Here is a 15,225-nt window from a genome sequence, read left to right as displayed (position 1 = left end):
TGTTATTCTTTATCTTAGGATACGGCTTGCAGTTGTTGAAAGCACTGAATCATTTCCCTAAATATAATTGTAACCCTTTCTGTTTCTTTGGAGTCCAACTCGTTGACATCTACCTGAGATATCTTTTTGTTTCTTTCTTTCCATCTATCTATCATCTATCTATCTATCTATCTGTCATCTGTCAGTCTGTCCATCTGTCTGTCTATCTTTCTATCCTGTTATTTCAACTCAAAAGACTAGAAAGTCAACTTGTGTCAGTCTCTGGGCATAAGCATTTTTTTTTCACCTCAAATCTCAGCCTTTATTTTGTTTACAGATTCACACACATTCAGGGGCCTTTTAGATCTTGTGGAAAGCAGTGACGTCAACTCTCTGAACATAGTCTTCGAACTTGGTCATCTCCTCCTCCAGGATGTCTGTGCCATCTTGTCATACTCTACCACATGCTGGATCTGCAGCTTCAGAATGCCATACCCCACAGGCACCAACTTGAACCCTTCCCAGACCAATCCATCCAGCTGTATGGAGCAGATCCACTCCTCCAACTTTGCCATGTCTGTCTCATCATCCCAAAACTTGACATCTAGGAGGATGGAAGACTTTTCTTCCTCACTGAAATCCTTAACTCTTCTTCTTCAGCTTAGGCTATCATTAAAATTATACTGCCAACTACTTGGCCTCCTTTGAAACCTGTTATTGTCCTTCTGTCCACGCACAAGTTTTATAGCTGCCAAGAGGTAGCTTGGTGGCACAATGCATTGTGCTTCTTGGCCTTCTTCTCTGCATACTGCCTAAGGTGTTCCTCCCAAAAGCCAGATGCCTCCCTGTATTCTTCCTCGTCATCACTACCAGACAAGTCAATATCATCTTCATCATCCTCTGCCGGGGTGGCTATCTTCTTAGTGGGTGATGTGGGTGGGTAGCTCCACTTTCTGCATGGGGAATACATGCTGAGGCTGAAGAGCCAGTGAGCAGTAGGAGGGGGAGCGTTTCTCCAGGATACACAGCCAGATTTTATGCTTGGAGATGGTGAGCTGTAGGTTCTGAATCACACTCCAAAGGCTCTGGTTCCCTGCCTCTAAATTAGAAATTCTGGTGACCAGCACACTATGGTTCCCACTGGGACTATTGGAAGAGCTGGTGTTTGTGCTTCTGGCCAACGATTTCTGGATGTTCTCCCTGGCTCTGGCAATGTCACGGAGGATCACACTGGTGCCATTCTCCTGTCGAGAAGAGTCAGGCACAGGACCATTCATCTGTTCATAGAACTTTCTCTCTGCGTCATCTTACTTGAATTTATCAAACCAGATATTCTCATGTACTAGGTAGCTGGTGGCCATCTTCACTCCTTGAGAAGTGAGGGCGGTAGCGAAAGGTGAGTCCCAAAGCCCATCCATAAGCATTTTTCATGCATTTAGTTTTTGTACATGAGTTGCTACTCGTATCTCCTATGAATAACTGTAAATTCCATAAAGGAGGCCTATAATACTCCAGGGCTTCATAAAATCAGCAGCACCAATATACTATGATTCGGAAGCAGGATGTCACCTGAAGGGCCTCATGATCTCTAGGAACTTTCTTCCCTTTGGATACTTTACAGAACTTCCTTTGAGATAGCAGAATGGGCCTCTGGTAAGCATGCAATTTTTTTTTCTGTTATGCTTGCCATTAATTGGATGTGTGGAAATGGAAAGTATTGTGTGGGACTGAGGAGCCTTTCACTTTTTTTACTTCTTTTTTTCCCATTGGTTGCATGCAAAGAACTCATCACTTTATAGCCTGTTGACGATGATCTGTTGGTCCCCCAGATGGCAGATTCTGTCTCCTACTAAATCTAACCTCAAAGCCCTTCTGGCACAGAAGCACTTTTCAGTGTTTGTGCAGTGCTGGGATAATTAGCAGGAGCCCCTATTGGGCCACATCAGGATGACACTCTGAATAAAGTTTTATGAAGGAAGGATCTGTATAATAGATGTCTGCATGCAATTACTTGGATGGTCAATTTATTCGATTAATACATCCCTATCCAGGCAAGGCATTGCAGATGGACAATGAGCTGGGCTGATAATTTTAGTTGAAGCTAAAAGAGCAACAAACATTTTCTTTATGAAGTTGTGAAGTGCTTTCTTAGACCTTAAGCATAAAGTCATTCATTTCTTTTAAAGCAATCTCTCCCAGTGCTTGTGCATGCATCTGGAGAACACAGGAAGGAAGGGAGCCAAGCAGCAATGAGGAAACAAAGCTTTCCTAAGCATTTATCATGTGCCAGGAATTAAGCTAAGCACTTTAATAAACATTATATTTCATCCTCATAGCAATTATCACAAGTAGGTGCTATTCCTGTTTTACAGTTGAGAGCACGAATGCTGAGAGCATGATAACATAGCTGCCAAGTGTATAGTGCGGGATTTGAACTCAGGCCTTCTGGACTTCAGGTCCAGCATTCTATGAATTGTGCCATCAAGCTACCTCTTGGCAGCTATAAAATGTGTGCGTGGACAGAAGGACAACAGCAGATTTCAAAAGAGGCCAAGTAGTTGGCAGTATACTTTTAATGATAGCCTATGCTAAAGAAGTACAGTTAGGGATTTCAGTCAGGAAGAAAAGTATGCTCAGAAAAGGAATTGATGTGGCCATGGAGGAAATCTATGAGATAACTAATAATTCATATTCATTTGAGTACTTGGTAATCATAATCTAAGGAAAAAAACAAAAACTAATTATTTGTGTAGATGTGTGATAAACATACAGAAACACGGAAAAATCTCCTTATTGAATATGCTTCTGTGGCATTTCCCACATACTCCTATTATGCAGAGGAATTTCTCATAGTATACGACAGAGACAAATGTGCTATTATCATCCCTTATATTTAGCAGAAAGTTAAAAGGCAAATTTCACAGTAGCTATTATCTTCATTTAATTTATAAACCTTAACAAGTATCTTCATAAAAATGGTCTATTAAGTGCCATGTATAAATCAAGTTAACATCCTTCCTGCAGTGTAAACTTCTCATATTCTATTCATTTGATATAATGTTTCTCTAATTTTGATAACTACATTTATATATAAATATTTAATGTACATATGTGTGCATCCACATTATTATTACAATTTGTCTAGAAGAGTAAGCTGTGAGAGGGCAAGAAACAAGAAATCTATACAATTTGCATTGCTTAGCATTTAATATATTTCATATGCAATTTTGTGCTTGAAATGCTTTGCGATATCGTGATATAAGTATACCTAATGGTTTAATATTCAAAAACTAATCTGAGCCCAATGAAATGGGGCTATATGAAGCATACCACAATTTTTTTTTTTCTGATTACTGATATCAACTGACAATCAATAGCATAACTAATGCAGAGGATCTGAGGAGAAGCCGTGACAATATGGAAATCTGATAAAATTTATTGACTGAGAAAATGTTCAAATGAATTTTTTTCTAGTCAAGTCCCGATGATAGAATTCTACTGTTCTGTACATTTGCTACTTTAAAAAATGAAATTCCTCATGGTTGTCTTTAAGATGAATCTTCAACCAACAGATTATGCCATAAATCGGAAAGTTATAGAGTTTTGATGCTCAACTTTTTATCGCAACATCATTATTTCATTACGGCAAATTAAACATTGTTAGAAGTAAGACTCATTTGCCTCAGGAATCGCATATTACATTATGTTCTCTGTGTGTGCATGTTTTGTTTTGTTGCACTTTGATAATGTAGAAGATATTAACTTCCATCAGTGGGGTTTCTTCCTCCACTAAGCAAGCATTTATTGAGTACTTACAATGTGCTCAGAGTTACAGATGCAAAGTAAGACACCAAAAAAAAAAAAAATTCTTTCCTTCAAATGCTAATGGTAGAGAAAACGTGCAAACTATGTTAAGAAGGGTTACATATACCTAACAAAGGACATATTTAATCCTGGAGGAAATAGAGAACGCCTAGAATAGATTGTCACTCTTTCCATTTTCTTCCTCTTTTCCCACAAGTACCACATGTAGCATGCACGATTAACCTTCTTGAGGGGAGGAGTGCTTCATTTCTACTTTTGTGTTCCCAGTAACTAGCACTGTGCATACTGCGTAGCAGGTACTGAAACCAAAAAAAAAGAAAAACAAAACAAAAAACAAAACAACAAAGCATAGCACTCAGAGTTCTCTGGCTATGTCTCATTCTTGCTACTGAGCTGACTCAGAGCTGTTTCTGAACATATGAAACAAGGCCTTGATTGTAATTTAAATACTATTTTTCAGTGTGCAAATCATTCCTGGCAACATCGTTTAAGCTTCTTAGGTAACTTTTAAGGTCCCATCCATCTCTAAATCTGTGGTTCCATATGTGGCCAACCTCAGCATTTCCAGTGTGTGTGTGTGTGTGTGTGTGTGTGTGTGTGTGTGTGTGTGTGTGTGTGTGTGTGTGTGGTAATTATAATTCTTTAAAAATGATGATGTTCCCTGATTCGTAGCCATATCAATTAATGGAACTAGTGGAAGTATGTTGGTGTTAAAATGATCTACATTAGTGCTAGCATATCATTTGGGATCATTGGAAGAACTAGGCAAAATTATTCATGCTAAATGAAAAAAATATATACATATTAATATATATATATATATATATATATATATATATATATATAGGCACAACACGTTTTATTGTGGTTTGCTTTATTGTGCTTCACAGATTTTTTTTTTATATATAAATTGATGGTTTGGGCAACCTTGCATCAAATAAGTCTATCATTAAATTTTTTTCAACAGCGTGTACTCATGTCACATCTCTGTGTCACATTTAGATAATTCTTGCAATATTTCAAACTTTTTCATTATTATTATATCTGTTATAGTGATCTATGATCACCATAACTATGATGAAAATATAATAATTGTTTTTGGTAACCACAAATCTTGCAACTTAATCGATAAATGTATGTTTTCTGACTCTTCCACCAGCCTGCAATTCCCTGTTTCCCTCTCCTGAAGCCTCCTGATGCCCTGAGACCCAGCAATATAGAAATTAGGCCACTTAATAACCCTATAAAGGCTTCTGAGTGTTCAAGTGAAAGAAGAGTCACTGAGTGGTAAAGTTCAATGTTGTCTTATTTCAAGAAATTGCCACAGGCACCCCAATTTTCAACAACTATCCCTCTGATCAGTCAGTAGCCTTCAACATTGAGATTCTCCCCAAGCAAAAAGCTTATGACTCACTAAAGGCTCAGATATTAGTTAGTATTGTTTTAAGCAATAAAGTATTCTTTTAACTAAGGTATGCGCATTGTTTTTAGACATAATATTGTTGTACACATAACAAACTACACGATAGTGTAAACGTAACTTTAATATGCACCAGGGAACCAGGAATTCATGTGACTATTATGCTACCCACTTTATTGCAGAGGTCTAGAAGCAAATCTACAGTCTCTCTAAAGTATTCTTTTCAAGACTTTTGGAAAGGAATAGCCCCTTTAGAGACCCATGTGAAGTGGGTGGAATGGAGAAGTACAGAAGCTGGGTGCAGGTCTGTGTCAATTCACGATGTATTGTATGATAATTACTGAGCTATAGCATGAATAGCTACAGTACAGACATACCTAACAACAAAAGCTGCCATTTTAATGGAACTTGACATTTCAGAAGTTACTGCTTACTTTATTACCCTTTCATGAGGCCACCACTCTCCTCTCAACACTTTCCAAAATTCATCTCTTCACCAGTTTCCTCCCTACTTCCTCCTCCTGCTATCATGGCATTTATTTTCTCCAATATAATTTAATCTCCTTAAGAGTAAGGACCCCCATGTTTGCTTGTATTTCCAAGGTTTAGCATAGTGCCAAGAATAGACTTAATTCTCATTCTCTCTCTATCTGCCTCTCTCACCCTCTTTCTCTGCCTCTCTTGACCCCTTTCTCTCTCTCTCTCTCTCTCTCTCTCTCTCTCTCTCTCTCTCTCTCTCTCTCTCTCTCTCTCTCTCTCTCTCTGTCTCAGACACACACACACACACACACACACACACAACTTCCATAAAACAGTTGTTAAATTAGGTAGTAAAAGTGTTATTATTCCTATTTTATAGAGGAGGAAAAATGAGATTCAGAGAGGCTATGTTCTTATCCAAGTCACACCACTAGTTAACCCAGGTCCAGATGAATTCAATGCTCCTCTGCCCAACTCAGTTTTCCTTCCTCCCAGTACATATAATGCCTTGTATCTGAAAGTGGAACTTTGACCTATGCTTCTGGAAGATATATCACTTTTGTAGATTTGGAGAATTTTAATTCTCCATGTCACATCTCTGTGTCACATTTAGATAATTCTTGCAATATTTCAAACTTTTTCATTGTTATTATATCTGTTATAGTGATCTATGATCAGCAGTTAAAATAACCAAATAAATGGTAACTGTAGGATTTCTCTGGTCATACGGTAAAAGACAGTGTAACACCTAGTGTGGATGCTACAGTTCTCAGGGGCTTAGTGAAGCAAAAAGATTATCATTGCTAACACTACTTTCTGATAGATAAGCAAGTAATAGGTCAAGTATCTAGAATTAGTGACTATGAAGAATTTCTTTTAAACTCATATAAAAAAATAGAATTTTAAAAGTTCTTCATACATTAAGAAAATGGACTGAAACTAACAAGATGGCAGTTATGAAAGGTAAATATAAAGTCCCATATATTTGAACTCAAGGGGAAAAGATGCAGGATATCCTAAAAGTTTCAATACAGTTTAAGTTATATTATCTACATAACAGAGTAGATCAAGCTAGCTTGACAGATGTTTGAGAAAGAATTACTTGATTACAAACTGCACATGAGTAAATAATATCTCAAGCAGATATAATCTTATATTTGGTTATAGTGTCCAAATCACAGAATAATCCCACATCTCTTGATTTGATTTTTAAATGATTTCCACATTTTTAAAAGAACTCTAATACAATGCAGTGTCTACATATCAAGGTATCCATTATAAGTGAGGGAATTAAAAACTTGAGTTACAGCTGGGCAAAATAGCATTGTTTGGGTGATAGAAAACATTGAGAGCAGGAAATGACATATTTTTACACCATTTTTCAAATATTTGCATTTGTCACATATAACACATGAAAGATTTATTCTTTATGTGATCTCAAAGGACAGAAGTAGGGAAAAGGGATGTTAGTTACAAGGAGTCAGATTTCAGTTCAATAGAAGATAGAAAATCCTACCAGCAGTGCTAGATCAAGCCAAAGCTAGATTACTCTCTGTCAGGGGTGTTGTATAACTGAACCTTCAAATCACCCTTAATTTCAAAGGAAATATTGGGGAGAAAATAGAACTTTAAAAGACTTTGTATTACTGGTTTCTAATTATATTATAATGAAGTAACCATTATAAGAAGTTACTTTTTCCTTTTTTAACTTTGGTCTTTTTGGGGATCCTCCTCACAAACATCTTTCTTGGATTTTGTATGAAGAAGTTACTGAGGGGAGTATAGAATCAGGCATCCTGACAACATGTCTGAACAAGACAGAACATTAGGAGAAGGTAGCCATCATGGTGAGGCATGTCTTTTCCATCTCCACATGAGTCACATTTATTATTTTCCAATTTGAACCTTGCTATGGAACCCAGGGGCTAGAATAATGTTTTGAGGTTCCCCTGGAAGGTCACTCAGTGGTTTTGTAGAGTATTCAACTTTATTTAACACTGAGAATAGCATGGAATGGTGGAAACTGATATTCTCTACTCTGCACTGTCTTCCAATTTGCTTACAGGCACAATGGAAACTGCTGTGTTTAATTTACTTATCTCCCTATGGAATGGGTTTTTACCACTGGTGCAAGACTATCTTTGGAAATACTTACCAGATTTGAAGCACCTCAGCTTATGAAATTGTGGGAGGGCAATAGTTGTACTCTGTAGGTCAGTTTTCACTGTGAGATGACTACATATGGAGAACTAGTTTTTCCTCATGGTCATACAGACTTATAGATTACTGCCATTTGAGATATCCTTAGTTTGAAGAAAGATTTACTGAACGATTTTTAAAAAATGAAATGGGATGGGTATTATAAAAGAAATCATTCAGTTTGTCACAATGCTCTTTCTAACATTTAATATATGTTTTTAACTGTGTAAAAGAAGTCAAAGGTTTCGGAATATTTGGCTTCATAGACTCATTCAAATATGTAAAAAATAGTATGTATAAAGTTTTTGCCTATAGGGAAGTAGAGACAATATTACAGGAATGTGAAAATTGCATGAAGCAGAGCTGTCCCTTTAAGCTGTCATTCAGGTAGTCCCATCATATGAACAATGGTTGATGTGTGGAGCATTATTCTTTTTGTCTTTTTTTCTTATCATTTCTTGACATTGAAATTTAACACAAGCCTCTTTTACTGGAAAATACTCCCATTTATTCATATGGTAATCAGAAAGAAGGGACATGCCACTTAAAAAAAAAAACTTTATTAGATTTATTTTGCAGATGGGCATGGTGTCAGATTCAGAACTATGAAATATAGTCATCTGTAAGTAACTCTGAAATGATTGCATAATGAATAACATAACCCAACCTCATAAAAAGAGGTTATCAAAGAAACATGTGACAGAGCGACTAAGGCTGTACTGCCTCTGAGACATAATCAGTCATCAAACAATTATTATTTGCTTACTAGGTTTTCCAACAGTTAGATTCATAGGAATGACATCACAGATGATATCTTGACTTGTGCATGAATTGGACTCAAATGAGGCAGAGAAATGCAATATTGTTGATCTCACTCTTTCTTCCAGAGTCATGAAGTCCAATGGCATGACAAAATGTCAAGACAAATGACTTGAGATACAGTGCATTGCATTTGGCATCACTAACGTTTGACCAAATTCTAAGCTGCCTTCATGGCCACTGGAATAAATGATTTTCATCTGCCCATTCCGCCATTCCATGAGAAAAGTTTTCATATACTTGGGATATACATCATCCTAACTGATCGAAAGATCTGTTGGTTACTCTCAACCTGGCTAAGTAGGTTTTATCATGGTATGGCTACTGCACATTCAACAGCTTCTTGGATCCAAAGATGACAGTGATTAGATGTCTTCAGTAAGTTTAGTATTAAGAGTACATAATGAGGGACAAATCAGCCTAACTCTGAAATAGATCAGGTCAGAATTCATGTCAGTAGGCAATAGGATACAACCTATGAGTGGCTCCTGCAGGTATTTATGCTATACAATATGGAACTTTGAAGAGTGAAGGGCCAATCTTCATGGAAAACATTTTGCAAAAGACTTATGGTTATGCTGGAGTTCTTATTTCATTTATTGTTTTTTGCATACACAGATAAATCCAGAAGCAAAAGCATCTTCAAAAAAACCCAAAAAACAAAGATAACTCTCTTTTGTAGGGTTGATATTCAATAGATGAAAATACCATTGATTGTCAAGGTATAGGCTTCTTCATGAAAACCCATGATGACTTTTCTTAATCACAAGTTCACAGTCTGAGGGATATGAAGTGCAGATCTTCAAACTAAAGGGGCTAAATGAATTACCATTTGGTAAGTGAAAATATTTATTATGTCTTAGAAAGCTGTGTGTCCTGGAGTGTGATTAACTAATTATAATAAATGAAGTGAGATAAAAGCAAATTGTAATGTGTAGGAAATTAATATTTTTTCTTGTTTATACATGCTGTCTTCTTAATAACAGAAACACTTGGATACTCATGTCATCCGATCAAGAGAAGAGATTTTTTCAAAAAATATTTTCATTTATTTTAAAAATATTTCCCAATTTCATGTAAAATGTTTTAATAGTCATTTAAAAAAAAAAACAACTGAGTTCCAAATTCTCTCCCTCCTTCCACTTTCCCCTTTATTAGAACAAAATCATTTTTAATTTTGATTGTACATGTGATGTCATGTCAAATATATTTCTATATTATCCAAGTTGCAAAACAAAACACAAAATAAAATAATAAAAAATAAAACAAAACTCAACAATATTCTTTGATATGTACTCAGAGTTCTTGATTCCTCCCTTTGGAGTTGGATAGCATTTTTCATCATGGGTTCTTCTGAATTATCTTAGATCCTTCACCTTGATCAGAGGAGCTAAGTCTTTCACAATTGATCTATGTTCCTATTCTACGCAAAATGTTCCCCTGATTCTGTTCATTTCACTTTGCATGAGTTCATACAAATCTTATTAGATTTTTTTTTTCTGAAATCATCCCTTTCTTCATTTCTTAAAGCACAATATTATTCCATCACAATCCTATACCACAACTCATTTAGCCACTTCTCAACCAATGGGCATCTCCTCAATTTTCAATTCTCTGCTACCACAGAAAGAGTTTTTATAAATATTTTTGTACAAATAGGTCCTTTCCCTTTTGATTTTATCTCTTTAGGATACAGAGGTAGTGGTGATATTTCTGGGTCAAAGGTATGCACCATTTTGTACCCCTTAGGGCATAGTTCCAAATTTCTCTCCAGAATGGTTGGACTAGTTCACAGCTTCATGAACAGTGCATTAGTGTCCCAATTTTTCCAAGTCCTCTTCAGCATTTATTTTCCTTTTTTATCATTTTAACCAGTATGAAAGGTATGAGGTATTATCTGAGCTTTTTTATTTGAATTTTCCCAATTAATAGTGATCTAGAACATTTTTTCAAGTCATTGTTTATAGTTCTGATTTCTTCTGAAAACAGCCTATTCATATCTTATGCCCTTTTATCAACTGTGAAATGACTCTTATTTTCATAAATTTGGCTTAGTTCCTTCTGTGTTTGGGAAATGAAGCCTTTATCTGAGAAACTTGATGTATTTTTTTCTACTTTTCAGTTTTCTTTTTGATTCTGAATGCATTAGATTAGTTTGTAAAAAATTGCATTCATGTATTCGAACATATCTCTTTTACCTCCTTTTATGATCTCTGTTTCGTTTGGTCATAAAATCTTACCTTATTCATAGATCTGACAGGTATATTTTTTCCATACTCACCTAATTTACTTATACCTTCTCTTGGTATGTGGTGTGAGAAGTCCTTCTATGCCTAATTTCTGCTAAAGTGTTTTCTAATTTTCCTAGTAATTTTTGTCATGTATTGAGTTCTTAACACCCAAGTTTGAATCTTTGGGTTTATCAAACAATATATGACTATACACATTTACTACTGGGTTTTGTGTACCTAATCTATTCCACTGACTTCCCACTGTATTTCTTAGTGTCATTTGTTTACTATATTGTCTCAGGTTGATGAGGGCTGGAAGGCAGTGGTGGAACCCCCACAAAGGCCAGAGTACCAGTGGCAGGTCATCTGGAGAAGAATGCATGGACTCAAGGATTGTTAAGTCAAGGTAAAGATTTATTACACTTTTCAGCAGGCAAGAGTTCTTAGGGAACTTGCAACCTTAAAGGGGTATAGGGAAAGTTTATATAAGATATTTTATAGTATCCCTTCTGCCAAATATGCTAACTAGGTGTTTGGGGGTGGGATCAGGGAGTGGTTAAAGAGTGGTCAGTTATTAAAGGAACATGCACTTTGATATCTACTGTGCAGGTATTTTACCCCCCAAAATTGGGAAATACTCCAAGGTGGGGGCTACCTAGAGGTGTGTGAGACTTGAAATATCACTGTCAACTAGTGGTCAGGTCTGGTTCAGAAATAGCAGGTTGCTCTCATCAGTATCTTGTTAGACAAGATAATTGTAAGGGAGTATAGGTATGTCTAAGTCTAGGATACATATGATTGGTCACTGAGTAGTAAATGTCCTTATGACCTAGTACACAGCCCTTTAAGCCAGTACACAGCTGGTTCAAATTAATGAGTTCTATAGGTGTAGCTGGCTACCATAGCAGGAAAGGAGGTAACAGTTGTTGCTAGGGTAGGCTATGTCCTTGGGTTGGGGAGAAACTGCCTGGGATAGTGTTTTGAGGCTAGGGAGAAATGTGATTCTTAAAGAGAAATGTGGTTTTAGAATTGGGGTCCAAGTACATGCATTCATGCACCCCATCAAGCCTACTTATGAACAATGAATAGTTCTCCAATTGTGAATCTTGGTTCTGTTGCCTTCTGTTGCCTGATGTGTGTGTGTGTGTGTGAGTGTGTGTTGTGTGTATGTGAAAGAGAGACACACACACACGCAGAGACAGAATGAGTGAGTGTGTGTGTGTGTGTGTGTGTGTATGTGTGTGTTGGGGGGCTGGGTCATCCTGTCTTAAGCTTTAGGGTTTTGTTTTCTTTTTCATTGTTGTTTTCAGAGCTTTTTCTGGGATTTTGGAACTTTTTGGTGCTTCCAAGGAGATGCGATCCAGGGAGAGGTATGTTCACTGATCTCCTGCTCTACACTCTGATCCCTTGTTAATTTTTGTCCATTCTAGGAACAGGTACCTTGATTTGTTCAGGAGAATAAAGCACAGGGCCCTGGGTGTTGCAATATTGTCTGTGTGTTGCAATCAAACAAAGATCAATGTCCCAAGGAACAAGGAGTGATCTTCTGGACCCTTGTCCAACAGAAACACTTACGTAGTAGTTATCCCACATCTCAGCATGAATTTGCTAGGAGTAATGATAGGAACTAAGCTAACTTATGAACCTGATTCCCAAACTCCACCTCACCCCAGCCCACAACCAAGGTAATACGGGAGTAACAGGCTTGTATTTATTTTCTTTGTTACATTTTTGAAGTGAGCATCTGTAATGGGAGTTAAAAAATTTTCCCTGCCCATTAATAGTCCTCAGGGGGGCTATTAAGGGAAGCTTGATTTTGGGAGGCTTGTTTTGTAAAAAGGGCCACACCTTTTGTTAATTGCAAAGGAGGCACTGAGTCAAGAGATGGTATTTCTCTTTCTGGTAACCATGTATGTATTGACTATGGTCAGACAATTGGAAGCCCTGTTGTTGGTCTTTCTGTTTGTAATTTCTGCTTGTAATTTCTGTTTGTTTTTTCTCTGAAGTTCAGGGTGCACACTTTTCCCCTTGAACTAAATGAATGATATATGTGTTTGGTTAAAGTAAGATTGTTTATGCCTTTTAAAGTTGCTTTCCTTAGAAAAGCAGATCTGAGAACCTGTGTAGCAGGTCTTCTCATGTATGCTTGAGGGCTTATTGTTACAGTATCCTTGAGTAAAAAAAAAAAAAAAAAAAAAGATCTGGTGTTACATGATTAGATGGAACTAGTTGCTAGTCACAGGCCTATAGGAAATGGAGGAAAACAGCTGAAGAAGGTAAAGACTGGGTAAAATGATGCCATAATACCTCATGGTATCTTGAACTCATAGAAGGATATGTTACAAGCTTGGCCTTGTAAAAGAGTGCCATCTTGTACATGCTAGAGAAGAATTTTAGTCTGAGTATGGTTAAATAAGTTGCCCAGGATTGTGTAACAAGGAACTTTTTCATGCAGGATTTAAACAAAAATGTTCTTAACTCCAAGTTTAGCATGCTATTCCGGTGCCATGTAATTGACACAAGGGAAAAAAAAATGAGTTAGCATTCAGTAAACATTTACTGAGTTCCTAGTATGGGCAAAGTACTTTGTTCTGCACCATAGTAAAAAGGAGGGTAATGATCTTTGATTTCCCAAAGTTTGTGGTCAAGAAGAGGAATTAAAATATGTACACAAGCTATAAGACAGAAAGTGAAGGTCAGTAATTCAATAATGAGGATAAATCTCCTGCAGACTGCAAAAAAAAAAAAAATATATCAAAACACCCGAGCATAGAGTAGGGTGTTAATAAGTGCTTGCTGATTTCAATTGAATTAAACTTACTTCTCAATTATATCTTGAGACTTGGAGAAAATCTTGAATAAAGAAACAGAGCTTATGATTAGTGGAGTGAACCAGCCTGAACACTGGCAAAGATGAGAGAAATCATAGAGGTTTGAGGAATAAATAACTCCATTTGCCTAGATCATTGGAAAGAAATAGAAGATGTTATTAATGGACATAAACTTAGAAAAGAAGGTTGCACCCAAATTTGAAGATAAATTTATTTTGTAACCATATTATAGACCTCCACCAATTCTTTCAAAGCTAATTGTTCTACGTAGAAATATACCTCACAACGTTATTGGGAAAAAATCTTGATTTTTACAAATATTGTCATAAATATGCATGTAATGAAGTGATTATTATATTTTGAATGTTTGTCTTTCAGCATTTGTATTTTGTACCATCTGATGAAAATATAGGAGAAAAGTGAGTTGGATCCTCCAATATATTAATTATAAAGACAAGAGAAAAACATTTGACAGCTGTAATTTGGTGCTCAGATGTTACAAAACTGTGTTTAGAAATTAATATATTATTCTCAATTGGAAAGATCACTTTTAGTCTCCACAGAGCTCTATTTTCAAAGATACTTACTGTTCTTGTCATGAAAAAGAATACCACTTTTAAGTTAAAACATGTTGTAAGTGTCCAGAAGAACATCAAGCTGAATTTGTAATTCAGCTATAAAAATTTAAACATATAATACATCACAATTACAGAATTTGTTTTACTTCCCTTAAAGAGTGAAATGTTTTTGTAGAAGTGAATCTTCAAATTAAAAAAAAAAAACTGTGGGGAGATTGTTCATCTTAAACAGAAATAAATGGAAGCTTTTTGTTCATACTGAACAGTCACCTTTCAAAACTAGGTTTCTCAGTAGGAGGGTGGTATTAAGACTGATTTGTTAATTGGCAACGGAAAGCATGATTATCTCTTTCATTAGTCATAGAACAACAGCTTTCAAAGCCTTGAGAGATGGATAAACAAGTTGGTTTATAAAATCCTGAATTTTATAGCAATTTAGGGAGGCAAGAGAGAAATCTACTCATCAAAGTTTTTATTATATTTTTAATTTTAATTTGTCTAGAAATATCTGCATCATTTATGAAACAAAGTCAACATATTTAGCAGCAATTCCTTGAGATCAAAGCAAAATTTGGAGGATTTTCCTATGCCTATACTACTCAAATATTTCACTTTTAGCCAGCTAGATGTTAAAAGAGAAAATGTTTGACATGGAGTCCAGTTGAAGTTCTGCCTCAGGCCCTTACCAAATCTGTGATCCTGGCCAAATCATTTCACATAAGCGTCCATTTCTTCATCTAAAACCTGGAATTAAAAATATCACTGACCTCTCTGGTTTGGTATAAGGATAAAATGAGATAATCTAAATAAAATGCTTTGTAAAACTTAAAGAGGTATAGAAATACTATCATCATCATCACCAT

At 36.1% G+C, this 15,225-nt stretch overlaps 1 pseudogene; it reads right to left on the bottom strand.

Moving 5' to 3' along the window:
- Window positions 1-274: 274 nt before the first annotated feature.
- On the bottom strand, window positions 275-1,340 carry LOC140510440 (elongation factor 1-delta-like; annotated as a pseudogene).
- Between the last annotated feature and the right edge of the window lie 13,885 nt (window positions 1,341-15,225).

This window comes from Notamacropus eugenii, chromosome 6 (genome assembly GCF_028372415.1).
Source record: "Notamacropus eugenii isolate mMacEug1 chromosome 6, mMacEug1.pri_v2, whole genome shotgun sequence".
Classification (NCBI taxonomy): domain Eukaryota; kingdom Metazoa; phylum Chordata; class Mammalia; order Diprotodontia; family Macropodidae; genus Notamacropus; species Notamacropus eugenii.
The sequence above is the reverse complement of the archived record's forward strand: the minus strand, read 5'-3'. Positions and strand labels throughout refer to the sequence as shown.